The 25,989-nt window shown below is 35.2% G+C and overlaps 1 protein-coding gene and 1 long non-coding RNA gene across 14 annotated transcripts in view; one reads left to right on the forward strand and one right to left on the reverse strand.

Annotated features, from left to right (window-relative positions):
* Positions 1 to 1,779: 1,779 nt before the first annotated feature.
* LOC310898179 (uncharacterized protein) overlaps positions 1,780 to 25,989 on the reverse strand; it is a 467,382-nt gene continuing 443,172 nt past the window's right edge. For all 13 annotated transcript variants that reach the window (XR_014583048.1, XR_014583049.1, XR_014583050.1 and 10 more), the window contains one exon: positions 1,780 to 2,837. The gene's annotated coding sequence lies outside the window, so the exon portion shown is untranslated. The remainder of the gene's footprint in view (positions 2,838 to 25,989) is intronic.
* Positions 2,734 to 14,263, forward strand: LOC310898182. The gene is made up of 2 exons (XR_014583062.1): positions 2,734 to 2,861; positions 5,387 to 14,263. It is a non-coding gene; the product is annotated as an uncharacterized lncRNA (long non-coding RNA).

Here is a 25,989-nt window from a genome sequence, read left to right on the forward strand (position 1 = left end):
TCTAGATCTGTAGTTCAACTGCAAATGAAAGAATTTATCAGGTAAGCATGTAGAAAAAATTCTATGAGGAATGTTTGATACATAAAAAAAAAAAAAAAGAAAGAAATACCAGTTCTCTCTGTTGCACTTGATCTAACGGCAGTACGTAACTTGCATTTCTGTGCTAGCAATGAAAGGTTTATATATGTCTGTTTGTTTTTTAACTTATAATCAGGTTCCAGGGATTTTGTTTGTTTTATCATGTATTTGAAAAACGTTATAATTCACCAAATTTCTCATTAGCTTGTTATTTAGTGGAGAGATGGGTCCACTGAAGCATTACAAAGTCAATTTATGTTGTTTTTTGACGTTACTGTTGTTTCATTATTAAATGATTTCTTGTTCTTATTTTTTTTTCTTAAATGAGATTATTCACATCCTTAGTAAGTTAAAAGATAGCTTTACAGAAATATGTGACCAGAGCCTCAAAACTGAATTATGTGTGAATAGATTTTGAGGTTGTCTTCTTCTCCTAAGCTATGGTTAGATTAGAACAAACTAAAATTGCAAAACTAAAAAACAAACATACACACACCAAAACAAACAAACATAAAATTTTGTTATACTAGGGTAGAAACAGCAATATTTTAAAAATATCTGAAACTGTGCTCTGCAATATTGGCAAAAGAAAAGAAAAACAAAATTAAATTGAAGCAGTTTTAATCTGTGCTTTGCAAAATAAATATTTATCCAAGCAGTTTTTCATTTCTCTCATTGCTAGTTAAAGGACCTTTTATTTTTTGAAATCAGCAAGCAAGACACTTGTCATCTGACTGGAATGTAATTGAAGATTATTCTTTTAGCCATGCAACAGCAACAATAGGAACGAAGACGTAGAGCTTTATCATTGTTATTACTAAAGAAGTTAGACAGATGGTGTAGTAGGAAATAAAAGTATTATTACCTGCTATTGAAATGCAAACAGTTCAGAAACATTTAGAGGTGGGAAGATCAAAAGTTCCATGCAACTCATCCCCAGCCCCCCCTTAGCCTTGGGGTTCTCTTTCCCTTTTTAAGTATTGACAATACAAATCAAGAGGGAGAAAGAAGAAATTGATAAGCATCAGTGCTCTATGAAAGCTCTGTTTAATGTGTATGTAGATATACCAAGCTTTTTACCAGACAGAATTGCAAAAATAAGTTGGAAATTAGTTATTTGAGGGTAAATAATGATTTTTCCATCAGATTTTTTCTTGAGTTAATATGTTCAGGCATTTCTATATGCAGGTTAGTACACATAGCACATTGTGAACTGTACAGTGGTTGGTCAGACAAGGGATATAGGGTTACTTCAGCTCCTTTGAGGCAAATCGGTTTTCTTAAGGGCCCTCTTGCTAATAGAAGTATGTGCAACTGTAATAAAAAGCAACACAAAGAAATAAAAATGTGAAGCACTGATAGTTTGTAACTTTTAGCACAGGACTTGTGCTTCTAAACAAGTCATTGTTTCTGAAAACCTGGAGTTGAAAACAAGCCAATTTTATGTCTGAAATCAGAAGGGTAAATAAATGATGTGTATTGAAAACCATGTGAAGCAGTCTGATACTGTAAATGACTAATCACATGATTTCAGCAGGAGGTTAGGAACGTAAATAGGAGTTAAGAACCCCTGCTGAACGTGAAGCGTGTTTAACTTTATATACTTGAGCAATATTTAAATCAATGGGAACTCAATAAAACATTAAGCAATCTCATGTTTAAAGGAATAAAGCTGAGATTATTCTTCTTGACCATGTATGGTTACTAAGACGTTATTTTATATCCTTTTATTTTTATATCCTTTTATTTTCATGCCATTTAAGTTCACAGTTCGGTTTTCTTTCTCGTTTGTTGAACTGAATAAACGTTCAGTTTATTGGTATTTTGTGAATAATGAGGTCCACTAGAACATTCTCATCCCTCATAAAATATCAGTGAGCTCTATGTTTATTCAGTACAATAGAAGGCATTTGAATTGAGTTGTTAAATGAAAGATTTTATTGATATTTATAAGTGATGAGATCATTCAGAAGTATCATTCACCTGTAATAAATATTCAATACATCAGACATTATTTTTACAGTAGTATAGATACATCTTATTTCACTAATTCACTTAAAATAGTAGGTTAATAATATATGCAACTACTTCCCATACCTAAATATAGCTTTTGATTAAAATACTTTTCTTGTTCATATTTTTTCACATAATCTAAAATTCATACTGTATTTTACAAGCTTATATGCATGTCATATATGATAATTACAGCCATATAAACAGATAGACAGTGATACCATATGCTGATTAAATAATTGTCAGGTCATGATAGTACAGATGTGATTCAGGCAGTGTAAGGAAACTAAAATTCATAGCTTTGTCAATCACAGGCTCAGCCCTACAGACATTGTCAAGCTACAATTAAATACATAAATCAGCAAACTCACTGCTTTAGATGCACATGAGAGAGGTGCCACAGATACATTTACATTATTTTACAGAAGTCATACACAAAGCTAAAAGGTACAGGACAGCACTTCTGAAGGACCTCTGACTCCGAAAGATCTGACCCAAGGAGCAACCAGTTTTTCCCTGCTCCTGGAAATGCAACCACACTGAAGACCTGCCATGCTGTTCCCAGGTCTGCTCTCCATGGAAGGACAGGGTGATGGCCACCCAGCTGCACTGGCACTGCAAGACTCTGTCCTCGTTCCAGTGCCACCGCACCAGCTCATCCTGCTACAGAAAGGTGAAAGAGGCCTGCTCTGCTTCATCCTGGTCAGCCTAGGCACAGCTGTCCATGGTGTTCCCTGCTCCAGATCCTGAATAGGAAGTCAAAGCTTCAGGTACATTCAGGTTGCAAAGCCTGAAATCAGCTTCTTCTAGGCTAATATAATCTCTGTGTGCTATTTTTGGTAATTCATTTCTGGTAACTAAGAAATGTGCCCAGTATATTTATTATAAGAAGCAAAAGAATCATCAGAGCTACAGCAATTTCAGACGGGTAGATAGACATGAACAATTCTTCTAGCTTTAAGACAATAGGGCTAGTGCAGATTTCTGGTTTCAAGAGTCCTTGTCTCTAAGTCTCTAATGTCAAAGGAGAGCCTCTTTAAGCCATCATTAAAAATGGGAAAAAATATCTGACCTGCTTATATTTGATGTTTTTCTCTCATATCAATATGTACATTTGTACATGTTTATGAACAACTTTCCTTTCTTGTTTTCTGTATAAAATTTAGATAGGTGGCATGTCACAGTGTCACACAAACTCTGTGTTTGTGTGCAAATAAACAACAATTAGATAGCACAGTTGTAGCACAACACATTAAATTCTCTTTTAACTTACAACTTTCAATTTTACACTTGAAAAAATATAAATGTGTATTCTCATATCAAAAGGTGCAATGGGTAGTCAGATTATGATTACCAATTACATTCCAGATGCAAGTTTCCACCAGCAAATGTTTCTTTAATTGTCCATAAATTTTTTACAAGTTTTATTTTGGGCCAACTTACAGTTGTCTAAATTTAGTTTTTCTTGCCAAAAACATCCTTTTAGTCAACCACAAAATAACTGTTGTTTTTTTTTCTTTTTAATCACTTTGAAACTTTTAAAAATTGATACTGAAATTTACAGTACAGACACTTATCAGGAAGTAACAGAGAAGGCAGCACACAGCTTTTCAAAGTAAGAAAATATTCACTTATAGTGAAAGGTTTAGACTTCATTTCCCTTTATAATGTCATACATAAGTGAGAAATGACGTTTGGCTATACTAAAACATTCATTATTTAATGCAGCAGAAAGGCTACTATTCATTATATATATCAAGTACACTATCCATAAACATCTGCTTTTGCATTTACATGTAAAGCACGGACTAACTTATCTAAAAGTTAATTAAGACAGTATCTTCATGACCTACAAAGCTTTGCTATATCTGATAGTGTAGAATTAAAAGAAGAAATGTAACCAAGTCTCAAATTACCAATGCTAGGTCAGAGACTTCTTTTTTATAGCCTTCAGGTACACAAAACTTTAGATTTACATGGTTTTGCTCCCAAATTTAAATAACACAGATAAGCATTTGAAGAGGTGCTACCCATGATGGATTTATAGTGTTAGAAGTCCAAGAATGGTTGCAACAGTGCTCTAGCTTTAATTTAGTGCAATTGTACTGATTCTTTGTGTCATAAGCAGTGCCACCAGTCCAATTACAGGATATCAATTTCATCACAAAAGCTTTAGTTGTGATCTGAAAGTTTTAACCTGGTACCCAACAAGTTCAGAAACATGTCAGGAACATCTGTGCTTATATCTGATATCAGCAATGCATCATCCATCTGTAACCTCAAATGTCATAACCAGTTAGGGCTAAAAAGATACTGTCATCTACACTGATAATATTTTGGCCTTTTAAATGCCATTTGGAGCAGACTAAGGAAAAAAAATGTGAAGTTTTCCCCATGAGTATTTACCAAGTATTAACAAAATTGCTTAACTGTACTAAGGAGACTTGAATATATTAAAGAAGTTGTTGGCCATCAGAAGTAAGTAATGTGAGTGAAAGAACTTATTTAACTGAAGATGTTTTTTAATACCCAAGAACAGATTAGTTTCTCTACTATGTTGTTCAAAAGCATTAAATTATTTTCATGAACATGTGACTCTCTTGCTTTCTTTTGCTGTGAAGCTCCATATGCAGCCAGTGTTCAAGACCAAATTTACTCTTTGAGGGACCTTTTCATTGTCAGAGCTTGTTTCATTCTGCTGGGTGTAAAGGACCACATGGAACTTCCCGCAGGCTAGAGGTGGAAGATCCTGCCTCTCTCCATCCCTCCCTCCCTCCCTCCCTCCTGGTCTGAGCATCAGAGAGAAAACTTTTCTAATTGCTATGCATATGTAATACCATTTGTATTACAAATCCATCCACCTATTATAAACTCTTTCCTGCAAATTCATCTGCAAACATTAAAAACAGTAATATTCCACTGAAAGAGTAACAGAGCAGACAAACAAGCAGAATATCAAAATTGATATAGTAGAATAAATCTTGCCTCTGTGTTTGTTAGTTTAGTTTTCAGTATTATTGATTTTAATAGTTAGCCATAAAATCAAATGCAGTAAAAAGCTTCATATGTGAGGGGATTATCATCTCACACCAATCTAATATGCAAGTTTAGTTATCCAATAAAATGAACTACAAATAACATTTCCACAAGTCACTGAATTTCATAACCTTCAGTAAGATTATTAGTTATTTTTCACCACATCTCACCATGTTTTATTTATTTATTTATTCACTATTAGAATAACTTAATATTAAAGTTGTTTTTTTTTTTTTTCATTTTTCATTTTTTGGTTCAGGATATTGTATTTTTGAAGCAAGGAAGAGCTACATGATATGGAATCTTGCCAAATTCTGATTAACAATAAAACTGTTAAGAGTATTGGACTGCAATATAATGATAAGATTAAACTGTGAAACAAGTTTGATTATAAAAGACCTGGTCTGAAAAAATGTAATCCTGATGTAAAATGCTCTATATTATGGATGGGAAGTAATAATAAACCATCTTATGCATATACTAAAAGTTAAATATTCAATTATATTTTAGAAGTCATTCTTATCAGTGAAACACACTTGCTCTACCAAAATAAAAGTTGCATAATTGAAAATGAAAAAGTTATAGCTGTGTCCTTCAACTTTTTCCAAGGTGCCTGTTGATTTTTCTCCAGAAGAACACTTCAGATTACCTTTTTTTTTCTTTTCTTTTTCTTTTTTTTTTTTGGGGGGTTTGGGGGGTGCAGGGGACGACGTGGGGGGCAAAACAGATGGTGGGATAGAAACCTTCCATTTTGTTCAGTCATTTCCCTCTTAACTAAGATATACTGATCTTGTAAACCTTCTCCCATCCACATATTAAAAGACAAATATTAAAACTGGTAAACTATGGATTTATAAACAATTTTCAATTCATTTTGCATATGGAAAAAATACAGCACACCAGTTTTCCACACTTGCACTCATACAATACTTTTTGGGTTTGATTAATCAATCAGTTTTGAGCATGTGAATTTTATGCTCTGTGTAAAAAGTGCTTTCAGGATTTGCCATTGGCTTATTTGGGCTTTTATAGAGACATTGCTACCTCCTAATTCAGTTTCCAGTACAAACATAATGTATTAGCTTCTGCAGAATGCTCAAATACAGTGGCTGTTTAAGTTAGATAAAATCAAAACATTAAGTTTGCTGAGTGGTACAAATATTTGACTGACAATTCATTTGCTCATCTCTGATTAACAATAGGTTTTGTAAAAGCCTTCTCAAATTTAGAACAAACTCTAGGACTTAATCCTACTAATCCTTCAAAGCTGAAAAACCTAAAAAAACATCCAGTTAATTTTGCAGCATGTCCTGTTGGTCATGCAGGTCATCAGATTCACACCTTAGAAAACAAAGTGGTAGGTTAACCAGTCTAGCTGAAAGTACAGCTGTGTTTTTTGGGTCCCAGCATCTAACCAGGCAATATTATGGCTCATGTATCTAAATTCAGTGGCACAGATCTAAATACTCTTGGGATTTAAACAACGTAGTGTTCAGAAAGGGAGATAGCTCTTCAAGGAATTTGAAACAACCAAGGATCACTGTGGCTCCGAGAAGTTGCTGCTATAAACATTGATAACTCCTATGCTTATAACCACCTCCCTGTGTGACTGTTGGTTTACCAGGTATTGCATTAAACAAATTCCTTCTACCAGAACTTCTTAATTTTCCTGTTACATCAAGGAATTCAACAGAGCTTATGTTCAAGGCAGAAGTTCTCATTCATTAGGCACCTACGAACATTGCAGAAGACACAGTTTTAGTTCAGCATCACTAGGTTTTCTTATCCGGTTGAAAATGTGCAAGTTCATTAAAGGAAAAATAAAAGGTTAAAAGCTGGTACCTTTCAGTTGATATCTTTTAGCCAAAAGATCAGTATGAAGCAACGGTGAGGGAAGAGGAAAAAGAATGAAAATGAAGTAAGACAAAAATAACTATAACTAGCCAAAAAGGGCAAAGACTTTATGCCAAGTGGTTATGCACTAGTTACTTTGCAATTTTCCCCAGCAAGAAGGAACTGAATGATGGATGTAGTGCCACTCTTCTTTAGACCATGCCACTTGTTGTGGACTAAGAAGCATCACTTCCATTAAAAGAAAGAATGTGACATTTTTTCCACCCCACTCCATGTATTTTAGTACATACCATAATAAAAGCCAGAAAGTTAATGGAAAGCATCTAATTTTATTATCTAGTAGTTTTTTAGTTTTCAGGATTTCTAATAAGTATATTTATTTCTACTCTAATTCTATTTAAGATATTGTATTGTTTTTGTTTGTTTATTTTAATTTAGATAATGCATGTACCTTCATTTTCAAAAAAAAAAAAAGAAAAGAAAATTTCTAGATTACCAGGCAAAATGATTATATTACATGCTGGTGTACTACTGATACTTTATAGATGTTTAAACAGCACTCATATTTCTTTCCCATTGCTTTTGTTCTCCACATCAGATGAGGAATACTTTGGTGGATTTTTTCTATGAAGTTGAGAATACTTGACTCTTCATGTTATTCCAAAATTTCTCTTGGCACACTATATTTTATGCAATAATCTAGATATCACTCCAGCTATCTTTCTGCATGGACAGTATGTACTGTTCTAGTTTAATAACAGTTATTTTCCTCGCAACACTATATTGGTTCCAACTAAGAAAGAAAGCAGAAAGAAAATAAGTTTTAATATTATTTTTGAGGTGGCAGAACAAGACATGTATGATACTATTTCTGCATGCTGGTTGGCCTTGATCATACTGTCACCTGCAATATTCTGTTTTGCCCACATAGATGAAGGAACACAGCTATTATACGTTAAAGAAAGTAAGAATACTAGAGATTTAGCATACTTTAATTTTGGAGGAAAGCACATCTTCATAAACATTTACCTGTATAACTTCATGGTTAATTGAAAATATGCTAGTACAGCATCTTTACAGGTTATTGTTACACGGCTTGCACAAGTGTAAGCTGATTCCAAATGTCAACAAAAATGCTAAGAATACCTACAGGCTATGAAAAAAAAAATACCAAGTCTACTCATTTCATTAGACTTCAGTCAAAGCCAACAAAAATAAATCTAACTTTCACATGTAAAAAATATCTTTATGTAATAAACCACTAGCTGAATTGTACATTACTTTTTAATGTTTCCACCTTTTGAAAATGCTGCAATCTATTTCAATTATTTGCAACAGTGTTATAATGTATTAGCAAAACAAGTCAAGTACAAATCATCTTTGCAACCAAACAATTGTTTGTATACAAACAATATGTATTTGCTGTACTGTAATTAAAAGTCTCTGTTTCTCCTTATTGAACCTCAACAGCTGCTGCACCCAGTGCAGTTGTGTTAACGTGTTTCTTAACAGTAATTTATGGTAACAGTTTTGCTCCAGATTTTTGAAGAAGAGCCCTGTAAAACACAGTAGTTTTGATGTATATGCATGCTGATAAGAGTTATTTCCACCATGTGTATATGCTGGAAATAAGAGCCAATCATCTGGCCAGTGCATTTTAAATTTGGCAATCTTTCTGCTCAATTGAGATCAGCAGAATGATGAACATTCAGTGGGTCAGGACATTTTATTAGCAGACTCTAAATTCTTGCTTAAAACAATTCATCATTGCCCTTTCCATCTGAAGACGTTTTATGTTTTGAGAGTTAATTTACTGTACAAACTGATTTGATAGACCCTGAACCTTCCGCTCACAAGTTAGTTAACATTACATTTTTCCTACTCTTTCCTTTTTAATCTTCAAAATCATGGTTGATTTCCCCGTAATGAATAATTAATAAAGTAAACTGTTCTGCTGCATGAATTTGAAGGGAAACAGAATAGCAAAATAGCTTTTTTCCTTTATAGTTGGGGTAGAAAAGTGTAATTCTGAAAACAGAAAATGAATATATGTATAAATGTTCAACTCCTTCACAGGCCAGCTGTGGCTATCTGGAGATATCCAGCCACATTTTGCTGCAGGGTAAACTGGCTCACGTTTCATTCATTACCAGGTTGCGTCCATTGAAGCCAGAGTAATGTATTCTATCATATTTCTATTAGCTGTATGTAAACCAAAAATGACCAGGTTTTGTTAGGGGTAAACATTCAAAACCTGAACCAGAAGGGTTTACCTTCAGAGATTCCAGAACAAAATACCTGACTTACTGAACCACATCATTTCTTCACTAATTTTTTTAAATCTTTCTTAGATCACAACAAAAAAAAATAGAAAGTAAAAATATGAATAAGAAGAGCCTGCTTGACAAAGCTGAAAAGGAACATTTGACATGCTGAGCACACTATTTATATACTGAATTATTTTATACTGGCTTCTGACAACAGAAAATACTGCAGATATGTTTCAGCAGGTTCCCCAGCAGATCTGGTGAATCTATACTTTCTCTCAAAATCTCTGGTAAAATTCTATACGGCAGAATAAAAATATATTTTCATACTCAAAAATTATATACAAATTTTAATTTGGTATACAAATATTTAAGTTGAATTAAAAAGTAATTTTTACATCAGAAGATGGAAAATGTATATTTCTTGATACATATTATATTAATACTGGAATCACCTTTAACTGCAGAAACTCAAGAATTCTTATACAAGCAAATATGCAGTATATATCATATTTCTCAGAGTTCGTGATTTCCCTCTTTTTAAAATTCTGCAAGGAATTTTTTTTACACTATTCTTCAGACTCTAAATTAGATTTTTTTTTCCAGGGCAATAAAAAATCATGTGCATCTTAATTTTAAACTAATAACAATTCCATGAATGAGGCTCTGACATAATTAAAGAAGCCTAACAGTGTAATTAGACAAATGAATTTTTGAAAAGTAGATTTACAGTAGTTTGGCTATTCTGTTAAAAATCTACATACATATGCTCTTTCTCTGAGGTAACTGAAGTTATTTTACCTTTTATTCACAAAGATGCATATTTACACCACATTATCAGAGTCTGGATTTTCTTGGCTTTATGCCTGACTTGTAAAAAGTTTTTTTGCAAGAAATAGCAATTTGATATAATCAGTATGCTCTGATATTAGAAAATGAAAAAAGTGCAGATTATTCATTTCAAAATATAAAGGAGAAACTTCTCATTAGAAACAAAATAAAATAAGAAGCCCACTCTTCCCTAAATCACAGTACCAAAAAATAAAAGATAGTATTTATGAGTTTCTTTTTAGTATTTGCCTCTGAATTCTGAGGTTTGCTGGGTCTTTCATGATTAACTTTCATAATCAAAAAGACAACAGCGTTTCACTACATGAAGCCTAAAATAAGTAGATGCTCATATCATTCTAATTTAATAGAGTCCATGGTGATATTTCCAATTAAGACTCATCCCATGCCAGCCAAAAACTGTAAATGTTTCAGTGTGTGCAAGGAAAACTCTCCTTAAGAAAAACTCTGAGAATAACCTGAAAATGCCTTTTTTCGATGAATATGGACCTATTACTCCATTGTTTTGTTTTTTTTTTTTAAACCTTATGAAATATCTAATGTTCTAAGAAGTAGAATTCTTAAATTCATTATTATTATTATTATTGCAAAGGCATATCTGTTGTGATATATAACAACTAGAAAGTGTATTTGTAAAAATCAGTATTAAGAGCTCATCCTTTGTCACTGCAGCTTGGTAACCAAGAAGAACAAAGAACAAGACCAACAGGAATGACAAGAACTCCCTTTGACCTCAGGTGTACTGGATAAAAAATAGACTGTTACCTCCTTGAATTAATAGAGTGGAAATTCATAGCAGTGGCAATTATAATTCTGAGTACTTCCACACCCTTCTACTTGCCCAAATTAATTGTTAGATCATAACCAGTTTTCTCATGGTATCCCTTTGACGATAGCTTTGTGATGATGATGTGTGATGGGAGTTCAAGCCTCACAAAGGACCCTCATTGCCTACTGAGGAAAATAAGAACATTCTTAACAAATATTTCACTTACTTCAACCTGAAAGTTCGTCTGTTCTCACACGTATTTCCTAAGTATTTCTGAAGATATCAACAAGTATTTCTGAAGATATCTGGAATACTTCATGTGTTTGAGACAAGTATGTTTAGATTTACAATGTAAACAGGCAGTGGAACATGAACAATATTTCTAGTCCATCTTTAAACGTAATAGAATTAAAAAAGCAGTATTCCTTCCCCCGGTTTCAGGTCACCTGTAATGCAATTTTGTATCAAAACAGCTACGTGTTTAAGTGCAAAAAATTCTTCCAATGTCAATATCACAGTAAGGTAAACATTTACTATTTTCAATTCATACGTATCTACTTAAGATCATACTTCAGAAAACAAACCAAGAAGTAAAATGTGAAATGTTTTGATAAGATTTTGACAATTTGAATCTGGTGTCTATTTTTACTTAAAATTATTCCTTAGAAAAAGATCTAAGATCTGCCATAGATCTAAACTTACTATATGGAGGAGGCAGTAAGTCATCGTTACTGTTGGAATGTAAATTTTGGGATTTATTTGTCAATGCTGAACTGTAATGTGTTACCTTTTATAACACTGGGCTTGATTAACACACCCAAACACACGCAAATCAAGAAGCCTACAAGCACAGAAGCTCTAGCTATATATACTCTATGAAACATGTTCAGGACACCCAAGTCTGGAAATAGAGTGGATAAATTATGATTTTAATACCTTGCTCTGCCTCTTCAGTGGTATGGCTTATCACCAAGAATCAGCCTGAACTTGAAACCAGCAGCTCACCAAAGGTCAATGCAAGAAATACCATTTAATTAACCAAACATAGTTTTTGCCTTTGTTGACATTCAACCTGCTGCTGCTACACTCACCAGGTTATCACCAGTGTATCCAGAAGATACTTAAACATAATCGTATGGAAAAGAAACAGAAAAAGAGGCATTTAAAGAATTCACAGACACAGGGCTAACATTGTGGGCAACCTACTGAAAGCTGGTACTGTGACAGCATTTAACCAATGTGCTGCTCAGAGATAAGCCAACATTCCCTCTACCCATCTCACATTTGTTACATGAATGGTCATTGCAAAGCCTCCCAAAGTATAACAAAAGCTCTTCTGTATACACCCAGGGACTACCACTGCCATGACTCTGGCTGGTCAGATAAGCATTTTACCTCTTGGTGGCCTTCTCTAGTCTCACAGCCTCTCCTCACAATTAGCTAGGATGACTGAATTGGTTTGTGCCCCTAAATGCTGCTAAATCCAATGGGGAACATGAATCAGAGCTCTCAGCCACAGGAGTTCATAGATCAATATATTAACACAGACTAAAATCAATGATGGTTTGCATTAATATGCTAGATTTTGAATTGCAGCACCTTAGGACCAGACCCACTGCTCTTCAGCTAGTTTCGGGACTTGTAAATGCCACTCAATGGATGTGATGGACAGCTAGAGGTGATAACCTCTTAAATTGTCCTAGCTTGAATCAGTAAAGTTTGTGAAACAGAACTCATTAAAAACTCCTGTCCTCCTGATGCAAAAGAAGTATCTAGACCTTCCCCACTACCTCCTCTTTCTACCCTTCTGCTGGTAGAAGAAAGTATCTTTTATTAATAATTTGTAGGCATCCTCAATCCCTCATCCACTCAATCTCTTATTTTCTCAGTTAAACCCAGAATAAAGAGGTAACTTTCCTTGCCCATTGTTCAGACCTTGTTATTTTGTTTAGCTAATCATCCCACTAGTGCCTCTTGCTTTTCATACTAAATGAGTCTCCTCTTGACTTTAGATAATCTAAACATATGAAAATATATAGTGAAAAACTCAACAGGCTTAGAAATCATTTTTGTTTCAGAGCGTATCTGGTAACTTGGAAAAGTAGTAATAAATTCACATAAAAAACTAAAAGACCTATTTTACTTGAGTGCCTGTCACATTCTTCCCCCTACACAAATATTGCAACATAACATTAATTTTGTACATAGAATATCTATTAACTTAATGCAAGGTAACAGGACACATACATAGCTAACTCATCTGTCATACAGCTGCACAATAGAATGAGCTAATTATAGGAGCCTCTCCTTGGTTTACTGAGAAACATGAAGGTTTTGTTTGTTTATTGGCTCATTTTTTCCTACTTTAATACAGTTGTGGAGAATACCAGTCTTGTAAAGACTGGAAGCAGAGTTGAGTATCTCCAAGATTATTCACGCATTCAGGGTTAACCAGGTTGGGGCTACAAAAAAAAAATTCTCCCAGGCTGAGCTGCAGGAATTTAAAAATATTTTTTTCTTTCTCTCATAGCTTGAAGAGTTGTTCACTTCACAGGATCTCCTGACATTTTGTCTGACAAATTCTTTCTTGCTAGTGTATCAATCTAGGACAGCGGTGATTCCCTTCATCTTTTCCACTGCCACAGTATAGCTTTTGTGGCTTTTTTTTTTTCCCACTAAAAATTTAAGTTTTTTATAGAGTTTCTGTGCCTGTACTACAGTATGACGCATGCACCAGAAAGCAGAAAACCACCAGTTCTTGCAGGCTTCAACTTAAAGTAGAGGGAAGACAAGTATGGATACAGTCTTCCCATTCAGAACAGGCTTTGGTTTCTGTCGTGAAAAGACAAGAGTTGCCAACAGTAAACAAGGCATAAGCTGTCAGTTCAGGTACTTCAAGTTGTCACAGGTACTCACACCATCTTCCAAATCATATTTTGGCCAAGACTGACAGTACTGTGTAAATCACCAAAGACAGTCTATTCATCCTGGAGAAAGCCAGTTGCACAAATATAAAAATACCTGTGTGAACACAAAGCAGCCTGGCTAACTGAAAGAAATCCGGACATTTTACTCCTGCCTTACCTACAAATCATATTCTGCTTGAGAAAATTAAACTGCAGCTGTGTTCTTGTGACTTACCTTTCCATGCTGAAAGCACTTTGGTGGTCCATCTGACAATTTTTACAGCACCTCATCCTCTTTCAGTAAGCTGTTTCCATAGTCTCCACTGCCTGCTGGGAGCTAGGCTTTGTTTGTCTGTATGGCTTGCTTTTCTCTGCAACAAACTACAACACTTTGACAGTACCTTACGTGTTTTACTAGGGGGAAGAGAACTCTTCCTTCCCACCTACCTGCTGGTGGGGAAAAAAAAAAAAGGAAAGAAAAACAAACAAAACCAACACAACAACAATGAAAGAATACCAGGGTCCTAAAGCTAAATGTACTCACACTGAAAGATGTGTGCGTGAACAGAAAACAGACATAAGCAGATCTTGTTTAAGATCAGTGAGTCTTCCTACATCTTCAATTGTTCTCATAGTGCATCAGATCTTTGTTAACCTCACGTTCAAATATATGAAGACAAAAAAGGTTTTCTTAAACGCGCCTTGTATAAATTTGTAAGACAAGGCACGGGAAAAGAAAAGTGAAAACAGCACTGCCTGAGAAGGTCCAAAATGCAAATGCTGTAGAGCCCAAATCAGCATAAAGAAATTGGAAGCAGGAGTAAAAGAAGGAGGCCATTACTTTTAAGACAGAAAACATGTCTGACCAGACTCCAGATCCCAAGCCACAAAGAGCTGGACAGGATGCCAGCATACAAGTTAATTTTATGTCAACATGGGCAACAGTCATAAAAATATCAATACTGGCACTAATGATTCTTGTTGAAGAATCAAAGGACCTGGCATCAGAAACTCTTTTGTTTGCTGGAAATCTGTTCAAGCAGTACATAAATGATTCAGAGTCCTTCAGTCCTCTTCCATCTCCACTGAGTACTGTTCCACTGAGAGAGCAGCAAGTTTCAGAGCATCACAAGGGAAAAGAACGCTAAATATTTGCTGTCTTGTTTTCAGGGTGCAAGCCAAAACATACACCCACTCTGCCTATTTTTGTAAGGGGTGGATATGAACTAGAATCTATTCTGATTTCAGTTTCCATATGCTACTTGCTAGTTTTTTTTTTTTACCAGTTTCTCAAAATTGTAACCACTGTTTTGAATAAAAGCTCCTTCTTCCATTTGCCTGGTTAAAACACAGGCACTTTTTTGCAGGACCAATGCAGCAATCTTGCCACAGTAACTGTTCATAGGTGAAAGTCAGGTCACTTGCTACCCTCGCCATTGCTTTCATTATCTGCCTTGCCACATGCCTTACCCCATACAGTCAACACAATCAAAACAGAAAAGAAAATATTGGAGAGAATGTGGGTTCTGAGCACTTGGTAATATGATTTCAAAAAAAAAAAAAGGCAAAATGATGACAAGATAGGCAGTTAAATAATGAAAAAAAAACAGTGAAAATTTATGGTGTGTGCAATGAAATTGTTGAAATGTTTTCCATTTTGTAAAGGTAAAAATCTGTGAAATCCTTTTGTACAAAAAATCTAGAAAGTTAGGACCAACGTATATACTTAAAAAGCCTTTTTAATGTAAGCATAGCTTTTAAAGATTATTTTTTTTTTCCTTTCTACAGTAAGTCTTTTTAACAGCATCATTTCTCATTTAGACTGAGCCATGCAATAGTAATTTCCAAAGCATAAAGAGGCAGCAAGCTACAAATGCAAATTACCAGGAAACCATCACCCTTTTCCCCTTAAAAGCCTGAAATGTTCTGCACAGCACAACATGACACAATAGTGTCTGAACGCATTGCTGGCAACATGAAGTGGAATTTCAAGACGGAAAGTGTACTGACCATAATATCACATGAAAGGACTGGTATTTTGCTGTTTCCCAAGTAGCAGGGAAGAAAGACAACAAAAAACAAAGTATTATTTCAGTGAACATCCTGGATGTGTACCCTTACAAGATTCTGCTTGCCTCTCTTCTTTAGGTATATGCGATTTGTTCCCATGGATTAGTGCAAGGCCGCCTGAAGAACATTAGATGTAATCATCAACCTGACCTCATCAGAAACTGTATTCCATTTCTCCCTCAACCTGTGCCCTTCTAATGTCATTAATTAGATATCTGGCCTCATGCAGCCTCCTTAATGATAAATGTAATGCAGTGCAGCAGCAAAACAGCATAAAGACCAAATCTATCAGCTCTGTGGGCAGAGGATGAAAAGTGAATAAAAGGATTTTCTGTCTTCAGGGAAGACATGCTAAAAATGACAATACCACAATACCAAACCTCATGTCATGGAAACAAGTGTAAAAAAAAAAAGCATTCCAAAAACTGAAGTGCAAACTGTTCATACTCTCACAACAAACAACACAACAGGAATACACCATTTTGTGTGTGTGGGGGGGGTTTGTTTCTTCTGTTTTTATCACTTTCCACAGGGGTCAAAGACAGCCTTCTGAGAGAAGGCAGTCCTTACCAGGATGTCTCCAGCACAAAAAAAAAAAAGAAAAAAAAGTTCACAACAACTCCAGAGGAAGGTTTTACTCGTTGTGGACCGAATGCTGAAGGAAAATGAAGAATTTCTGATACAAGGAAAGGCAGATGCACACACATGGACAGTATGGGAAGGATGTCATACCATTAAACCAGCAAAGGAATGGGTTTGGTACAGAAAATGGTGTGAATGGGGCTTGTAGTAGTGAACTAAGAAGCAGTGAATCCTACATTACAACAACTCATACACATTACTTTGACTATGCCAAAGACGCTGCTTGCTTTATACATCCAGCTAGCAGTCTAGCCAAGTGCCAGGATAATATCCTAGAGGGGGAAGCTAGTACTGAGACCATCTAAGCACAGCAATATCCAGTTCCTCTCAGTTAATTTCTCAATCCCAAAAGTCAACATTGAAATGAATTCATTAGTTATGAATCATTCCTTGTCACCCTTGTCCTTACATCTCACTGAGTTCATTACTTCATTTATTTTGTATTTTTCTCACTGTTTCCGCTTTACAAGCACAAAGACCTAGGGAGCATTATATTTTCCCACTGGCTACATTGATCAACATAAGAAACACAGACTCTCAGATTAATTGTCTTGAGCACAGGATGGCAATGAAAGAATTCCAGGGTACTAAAGCTAAATGTACGCGCAATGAAAGACGGGTTCATGAACAGGAAACAGACATAAGCAGATCTTGTTCAAAATCAGCGAGTCTTCCTACAGCTTCAAATGTTCTCGTAGCCCATCAGAACATTGTTAACCTAATGTTAAAATATATGATGAAGATAAAAAAAGATTTTCTTAAATACACCTTGTTCTCTATCCTGTCAGCAGAGGCACACTGCCCACATAAATTTTAATCTAGTTTGGAACACCTGTGAAATAAATAATGTTCCTGTGGTCAGTAGACCTTGTTCTTTGTTTATTCACAAAATATTGAGGTTCAGTCAATTTTCCATTGATAAAGGTGCTTCTGCTGAGAAAAATGAGGCCCCACAGAAATTTATCATCTAATGAAATCTGAAAACAAGTGTTAGATCTCAACCAAAAAGAAAGAAAGAGAGAGAGAGAGAGAGGGAGGGAGGGAGGGAAAGAGGGAAAAAATGATAGTGTTCACAAGTTAACCAGATACGTGACTCTTCAATGTTTTAGCACATGCACATAATTTTAAATTCTCTGATTACATCTACTGATTTCAACAGGAATGTTCCTAGAACATGAACTTATGCATTAGCAGTCATTGTAGAATGAAGCACCTGAACAACAGACTGTACTAGCAATACTATCACTTGAAATAATGACATTTTCAAATATAAATGTCCCACAGAAAAAAAGCAATACTATCTCTGTTAACTCAGAGCAAAAACAGAAAGTCCGATTCTAGTTTTAAAGCACTCTTTTAACTATCTCCCTCAGGCAACGAAAGAATTTGCAGAGAGTGAAACATTAAAAAAATCTCACTTTTAGTGGTTTGAAATCTTGCTTATTTATTTTTTTCAACTTCATAGCATTTTAAACTCACAGAAGAAAGCATATCAAATTCAAAAACTTTCTGCTTTCTATCTACCTTGATATATACTGAATATAATACAGCAAATATGACATGATAACGGCTTCAAGGTAAAGAACAGGAGAATAGTGTCAGTTGTGCAGCTGCCTCAAAATATAGAGTATTGTTGTGAACTGAAAAATGGCATTTGCCATTACTCCACCATAAAAGTTATACTTGCAATTCAGTACTACATAGACACCAGTCACTGCATGGTTTTATGTCTCTAAAAAGAAATTATAACTTTTCCAGGTAATTGCAGTACCATCAGATTTCTCCTAGAATAGGTTCATAAATAAGGTATTTATGTATATTAAATAAACAGTTGTTTCACCCCTTATAGCAAACCGAGGAATGAAATCATCCCATTAAATTCAGTATTAGACAAGCTTTAAAAAAAGGCTATTACTCCTTTACCTCATGTGCAGAGTTATAGATATCAATTCATATTTTAAGGCTACATCTTTTTTAAGTCCAGACAGGATTTCTCTCATTTTGGAACATAATAAATATAATTATTCTCTGCCTTGGGTCACTTTTAGTTTCCTAATCATGAATCTCTGCAAAATTGAAATATGATTTTGAGGACTGGCAAAGAATAACAGAAAGACTACAGTATTTATTTTTTCCCACTTTGAGTTGTTTAAATAAAAGAAAAAAAATTTAAAATATTTTCATGAAATATGAAGGGACTTTTTTTCTTGTTTTTTTTTTTTTTTCAGATAATTCCTTTTTTTTTTTTTTTTCTGCAGTACCCAATAAAAAAATTAAGAAATAACGATATTCCTCTGAAAAGAATAAATCCAGTTCAAGTAATTCTTCTGGAATTGCATTGTAAGTGTCTTGGCTAAGAAAAATGAACAGGTCAAAAGAAATCAGGCACATTCTGGGAAGTACACTGAAGTATATGCAGCTATCAAACTCCAATGACTTCAGAGTTGCTTCTGTATACATATAGATGACTGACGCATTGTTCTTTTGCATGGAAACTATTTTTTTTTCCATCCTGTTGATTTTATTAATATAAAACCAAATATTAATCATACAAAAATAATGCAGTGATTTTTTTTCTCAGAGCCCTAATTGTTTCTAAAGTATCTCTAATCCTCTTACAAAATCCAAATATAAACAAGCTTTAATTCAGATATTAGTTTTTCTCAGACACTGAAGACAATAGAATGATGCAGAAATTATCTCAAAAACACACTTTCCTGGGCAACCCAAGGAATCCCTAAATTGATTATAAGATACAACAATGAGAAAAACAAAAACAGGTATACACATTTTTAGGTATCTGCAGGGTCATACTATCAGGTCATGTATACATATATATATACAAAACTAAAGTTGAAGTCTCTAAATTCTAAATTTCATTTATTTTGAATGCAATTTTCACAACAGAGGGATGAATTACTACTACCTCTATAAAATAAATTTAAATCCTGAATCTCTAATGCTCCTTATGATAAACACTAGCCCTAACAAAATGTTTCTGTTGTTGGTGGTGGTGGTGGTGGTTTTTTCTGTTTTGTCTTTTGTTTGTTTCTTTCAGTTAGGCAGAGATGGAAGAAATCTAAAAAACACAATCATACAAAAGCCCATAAATTGCTTCTTCTTGCCATTGAGCAAGGAGCTTTATTTGATCAAGGAAATCAGCTTTTCTTCTTGTTTTACCTGTCTTTTTTTTTTTCCTGATGCTTATCCATCTAGATTTCCTTGTTTGTAGTCTTTTGAAACAAAAGCATTTGCAATGACCAAAAATTTCCAACCAAGTTAAAACATGTACATTTTTTATTCTCCTTTTCCTGCTTATAATGTGGACAACAGAAAGCAGTTGGGCAAAAAAAAATCTTTTACTTAATCAGAAACTCATAACCTCTGGTATTCTTTCATTATTGGGATTCATCAGCTGTAATCATCTTTAGTTCTGAAACCCTGAGGACACAGGATAACAAGAGTTAAGCATGTTGCTTAGGGAAAAGTCCTTCTAGAAGTAAGTCTAGTTGTCAATATTAAGAAGATAATCTAATAATCTATTATCCTACAGAGATTCATATTTTAATTTAACTTGGCTAATTAGACCTACAACTCTAAGGATTTGCAAATACCCTTTAATACTATTGATGGTAGAAGTCTAACTGAAAGTAAAGCTGTGACATTCGTTTGTTTGGAGATTTACATCATCTCTTTGTCTTCTAAATATTTAATGATAAAAACAAAGTCCTTTGAGGAAGCATCATCTTCTTGCTTTTTAAAAAGAAAGTAAAAATAAGTCTCTCATTAGAAAAGAGTTTGAAGAAAAGAGTAAAAAAGAGTCTCTCTCTTAGAAAAGATTTTGACATAATTGTAAAGATAAAGCTTAATCAAAAAATAAAAAATAAAAAAAAAAAATCAAAGACCAGGAAGCTGACATAGGAAAATTATCAATAGAATAATAAAAACAATTATACCAAAAATAAGAAAGTAGTAGTATTTTGATATTGGTCTCTCAAGGTCCTCTTAAATACACATTCCAGGAACAGAGAAATAAGAGATTCCACTCACTAACTTTTGATAACAAAGGTTTTGAATTTTGCATCTTTTCTTTCAAATCAATTAAATAAAAAAAGCCACAATTTATTCTATTAATTTCTCTCATTTCAACTTTCAAATGTGTTTTGTGGACCCCTTTTGACTGACAGGTGGCCCCATTAGGACCACAAGGAGACCAGCACTGGAAGAGGTGGGAATAGAAAACACAGGCCATTTTTACTTTGAGAAATTACTTAGTTATAGATCAACAGCTACAACAAAAAGTTCTGTTCCTCCCTCGTTTGTTTTCTCCCACTCACCTTCCACTCATAGCCACCTCATGCTCACCACAAAAGGTCACTAAGCCATATGGCTGACTGTGATATTCTCTGCAGCTTGCACCACCACTGGTACCCATGTTTACTCCTTGATGCAAGTTTGCCCAAAGCAAGTCCGGTGAACCAAGGAGGCAGTTTTGAAATAACTGCCTGCTTTCTTACATTGTTTTAAATTTTAATAACCACCTAGGACTACTTGCCAGAATGGATATGTGCACAGTTAGGTGTGAAGGTTATAGTATGTGTGGGCAGTAGTAAAAGAGACAGGGAAATGACAAAATTTCAAAACCGACCTTTTGCTACTGTTACCTTCAAAAGCAATGGCAAACAATCTTCTATAAATGGCAGAGATGATTATGCTAAGTATGAATGCTACAATTACTCAGCAATCTATGAAACAGAGACACCAATCCCATTTTCAAATTGGAATCTTAAGCTATGCTTTAAAATGAGGTAGTGGCCAATGTTTCCTACAAAACATAATTTTTCTGTGTAAGCAACATTATGTGTTATGTGAAAATCTAAACTTTAGGAATATCATATATACACATGTATATGCTAACTTATTATCAAATGTGTTTTTTTTTGTTTGTTTGTTTTTGATAAAACTGTGTCATACAGAAATTTAATTATCTATCATTTAGAAAGACTAATATGATTATTAATATCCTAGTTCAGTACCACATATATTTAACTACATCCAGATGCAAAGTCCCCTTAATTATTTCTTCATTTATTTTCTGAAATTGTAGTTGTTTGCTTTCAGTAACCAGTGTCAGTAAGAGGAAATAATGTTCACAGGATATATGCTACATTTGAACAGTGAACTCATCAGGTACCTTCTCTGTTCAGTGCCACTGAACCTGCCAATCAACGTGGGCCCTGTTTACAGAACTGTTATGTACATCCCCAGCTAGGTAAGTTAGGTATGAACTCCAGAAAGTTGAAATCTTTTTCTGACTACAGTTACCAAGCAAAAGCCAGAGACTGGAAATCTACTCATTATTTCTCATCATCTTGCACAGCTGGTATGTGTGTTATCTACTGAAATCACTTAAAAACATACTAAAGTAAGATTCCAAGGGTTGTGAAATCTTTTTAGGGCTTTACGGAACATTTTTTAAGTCTCAAAGCTAAACCTATGCTTAGGCAGCTGTCTCAGTAGCTAAACACAGTTTAAACAAGTGGTTTCATTCTATGATGAACTAGTGTTCAGGAACATTTGGTTCAAAATCAATAAAAATGATCTGTCAGATTAGTTGACAGATGAGCCATGTCATAGAAATAATGATCAGAGTGTCTATGGCAGGTTGCAAGAAACGCCTGGTATATCATACTGACTATAATGCAGGGGAATAAATGTAACTTTCTTCTTTTAGGCCATCTGTATCACTCTCAGCCCTTGACTGGCAACACAACATCTTTAGGTGGTCATCAGTGCTAAGGCAACCAAAGATTAAATACAGGAGGTAGACGTGCAACTAAGGCATGCTGATAAAGACTGTAAAGACTATCAGCTTTCAACTGGAAGTTCAGATCAAAATCTGTGAGTTTTATTGTCTTGGACATGATCCTGTAGTCATAACCCCAGACTGATCTCAGGAGCAAACTGATGCAAACAGATCCATTTTTAATTCATTTTGGCAAATGGTTCCAGTTCCAAAATTGATTTGTTCTCCTCCAGGTCAGTAACACCCGTAATCCTCACACCTCCTCCCTAACTTCCTTTCCTTTCTGGAGGTTGGTGCCTCATATACAACAAGGCTGCCAAGCCACCCTGCTGACTTCCTGCTCTAATATGTAGAAAACCTACCACTCAGGATGTCATGTTCAGTTTGAAACTTTTTAAAGTCTGCAGGTTGGAAAGAATGAAATACATTTTTTTTTTTTTTTTTTCAGATTCAGTAAAGGAAAACAGAAGTGAATAACAGTAAAAGAAAAATAGAGTATGAGTGTGAACAAATGGTCTCAAGTAATAATTAATATGCTGTCTGGAAACTGTAAGTAAATGAGTTGTCTAATGCCTAGCAACTGAAGCAGAAAAATAGCATAGTAAAAGTAATACGTTTTTAGGTGTAATGAAATTGTGAAAAAATAATCCATTTTCAATTAAGAGGTTTCTTATTATGATTCATTATGACTGTATTTCAGGTCTTTTTGAATTGTTTCACAGCTACACTGAAATTATTTCATTTTCCTTATTTTAGTAGGTTTCCTTATTACATTGAGTCCTCTAGAAGTCTGTTTGCTCTCTTTATTTCTCAGTATAGGTGTGAGTGCCTGCACTTTGATTCACGTGCATAACTTATTTATTACTATCCTGATTAAATATTTAATGCTATGGATAAGTTATGGAAATTCTTATGAATTGCTGACAGTAGTGGGTGTTAACAGTCACTTGTCATTTAGGACAGATGTAAAGAACCATTAAACTCCTTTATGTAGTTAGGCAGTTGTGACAGTAACTATCTGATAACTCAGACACACCAAACTGTCCCTCTGCTCCTCCGACCTCTTATTTATTTTGGGAGCTAGTCCAAGTATATGTATGAATTCAACTGCTATTTGGGGAAAACTAAGAGATTTTAGAGAATAAAGCAGAAATGTGAATGAGAGTAAGAAAGCACAAAGCAGTCTGAACAGAATACCTGTATACCTGCAGCATGTCTCTGTAAAAATATTAAAGGAAAGATCTCATTTTTTGGCTGAGTGATAGTCATAGGAGATTGCGGAGGCCATACACAAAGAACACTGTTCTCTGAATATTCTCTAAGTCAGGAACATCGGATATGGGAAGTTTCTTACACATAAAGTGTAAGAATTTCATCAGCAATACCTGATCCTAATATTTTCTGCAGTTAACACAAATACACAAAGACTGAATTTTGCATAATTTACTTCAAGTGGTAAAGATAACTGAGTTACGCTATCTACTTTATTACTCATTTTTCTCTTTGCAGGAGAGTCACCCTTTTTTCCCATCAATAAAACTGTGCAACAAGTGGTTCTGTAAAATGCTGTATACAGTTAAAAAAAATTAGGCATGTTGTTGTTACTTATGATGTGTCTGAAAAGAATAATGTCTCACAGACATGGAGGGAACCAGATGGTATGACAGAGGAAATTGGGAATCATTAAATTGCAGAGAGGGAAAAATATGTTGTGGAAGAAAATTAAAGAACTAAAAGGCACATATGCCACGTAGAGCAGAAAAAGACTGGGTAGAATACTTCTGTATCTCCCTGTGAACTACTGAAGGCAGAAAGAGTGAGAAATGTTTTAAGATTTCTTTTTAATTTTGTTTGGGGGATTTTTTTCTCTTTGTTTTCTGAAGGACAGTTTTGCTAAGAGTTTTATGAGAGTTAGTATCAGTTCAGATAAAAGTGTCTTTAAAACTCTTCCTGTGATCCTTTTTGTTTCATTATTTTATTCTTGAAGAAGGAGTCGCCTATTTTCTCCTCCTTTGAAGAGGGGAAATACTATCAACTACCAGACTAGAAAAAAAAAAAGTATTTGAACTAAAATTAACTGTGGTATTTCAAGCCATTATTATTAAGTTGCAATCTTCTGTACCATCAAAGGAATGACTCAGTACAAACCCAGTATCACTTACTAGTTCTTCAGACTGGCTGTAAATGTAAAGCTAGCATAAATCAGTATAGGTTCCCCTGCTTCCTTAAAGCAGGGCTGATACATACTGGACCTGCTCTTCTCACCACTTAGTGACACAAAATCTAAAAGCAATTTTCTAAGCTGGGTGGGTATAATGGATAGCAATGTCTATTCCAAGATTTCTGTGTTACTGCTGGCTGACACTGACACTTGATAACCACAGAAATCAAGTCTATCAACATCATCCACACAGGGAACAGGACACTTACCAAAACCAGTCAATAAATCAGGTCCCAGATGGCAATTCAGCCCCTGCACATAGCATCTCCACCTCCTCTACTCTTCCCAGGGGCTACTGCTCATTGCAACTTATTTTTACTCAGGTCGTTAGGTCCAGAGTTGTATAGTCCTAAGTAACAAGGCTGCATTTCAAGTCAAGCTTTAGGAAGGACACATTGGAAACAAAATTTTCTAATAACAAGCAACAGACATCAGACAGCAAAATACTCTTCTGTGTGGCTGAATAGAGGCTTTGTACAAGGAATTCTAGGAATTCCACTTTTAAAAGAAGGCCTTAAATGTGACTACATTTCACAGTCTCCACTGGAGAAGTAGTTTCAAAATATGTGAGAACATTGTAGTTTGGAACTCAAATATGAAAAGTCCTTCCACAACCCCCCAAAAGTGGGAAATTTTATCATAAAGTACTGAGTTGGTGTACTTTCAGCAACAGACAGGAAGATGCTACCTTCTAGAGGGTTAGGAAGTTACCCATGTAATTAACATTCAAAATGTTAATTTTCAAACAGGGAAATCTATAATTTAATATCATAGATACATATCTAGGTTATCACAATAGGTTACTGAGATCACAGTATCACAGATTTCTAGGTTGGAAGAGACCTCAAGATCATCGAGTCCAACCTCCGACCTAACACTAAGTACTCCACTAAACCATATCGCTAAGCTCTACATCTAAACGTCTTTTAAAGACCTCCAGGGATGGTGACTCCACCACCTCCCTGGGCAGCCCGTTCCAATGCTTAATAACCCTTTCGGTAAAGAAGTACTTCCTAACATCCAACCTAAAACTCCCCTGTCGCAACTTTCGCCCATTCCCCCTCGTCCTGTCACCAGGCACGTGGGAGAAAAGACCAACCCCCACCTCTTTACAGCCTCCTTTAAGGTAACTGTAGAGAGCGATAAGGTCGCCCCTGAGCCTCCTCTTCTCCAGGCTGAACAAGCCCAGCTCCCTCAGCCGCTCCTCGTAAGACTTGTTCTCCAGACCCCTCACCAGCTTGGTCGCCCTTCTCTGGACTCGCTCGAGCACGTCCATGTCCTTCCTGTAGTGAGGGGCCCAAAACCGAACACAGTACTCGAGGTGCGGCCTCACCAGAGCCGAGTACAGGGGCACAATCACTTCCCTAGACCTGCTGGCCACACTGCTTCTTATGCAGGCCAGGATGCCGTTGGCCTTCTTGGCCACCTGGGCACACTGCTGGCTCATATTCAGCCGACTATCAACCAATACTCCCAGG

Source organism: Anser anser, assembly GCF_964211835.1.
Source record: "Anser anser genome assembly, chromosome: 4".
Classification (NCBI taxonomy): Eukaryota; Metazoa; Chordata; class Aves; order Anseriformes; family Anatidae; genus Anser; species Anser anser.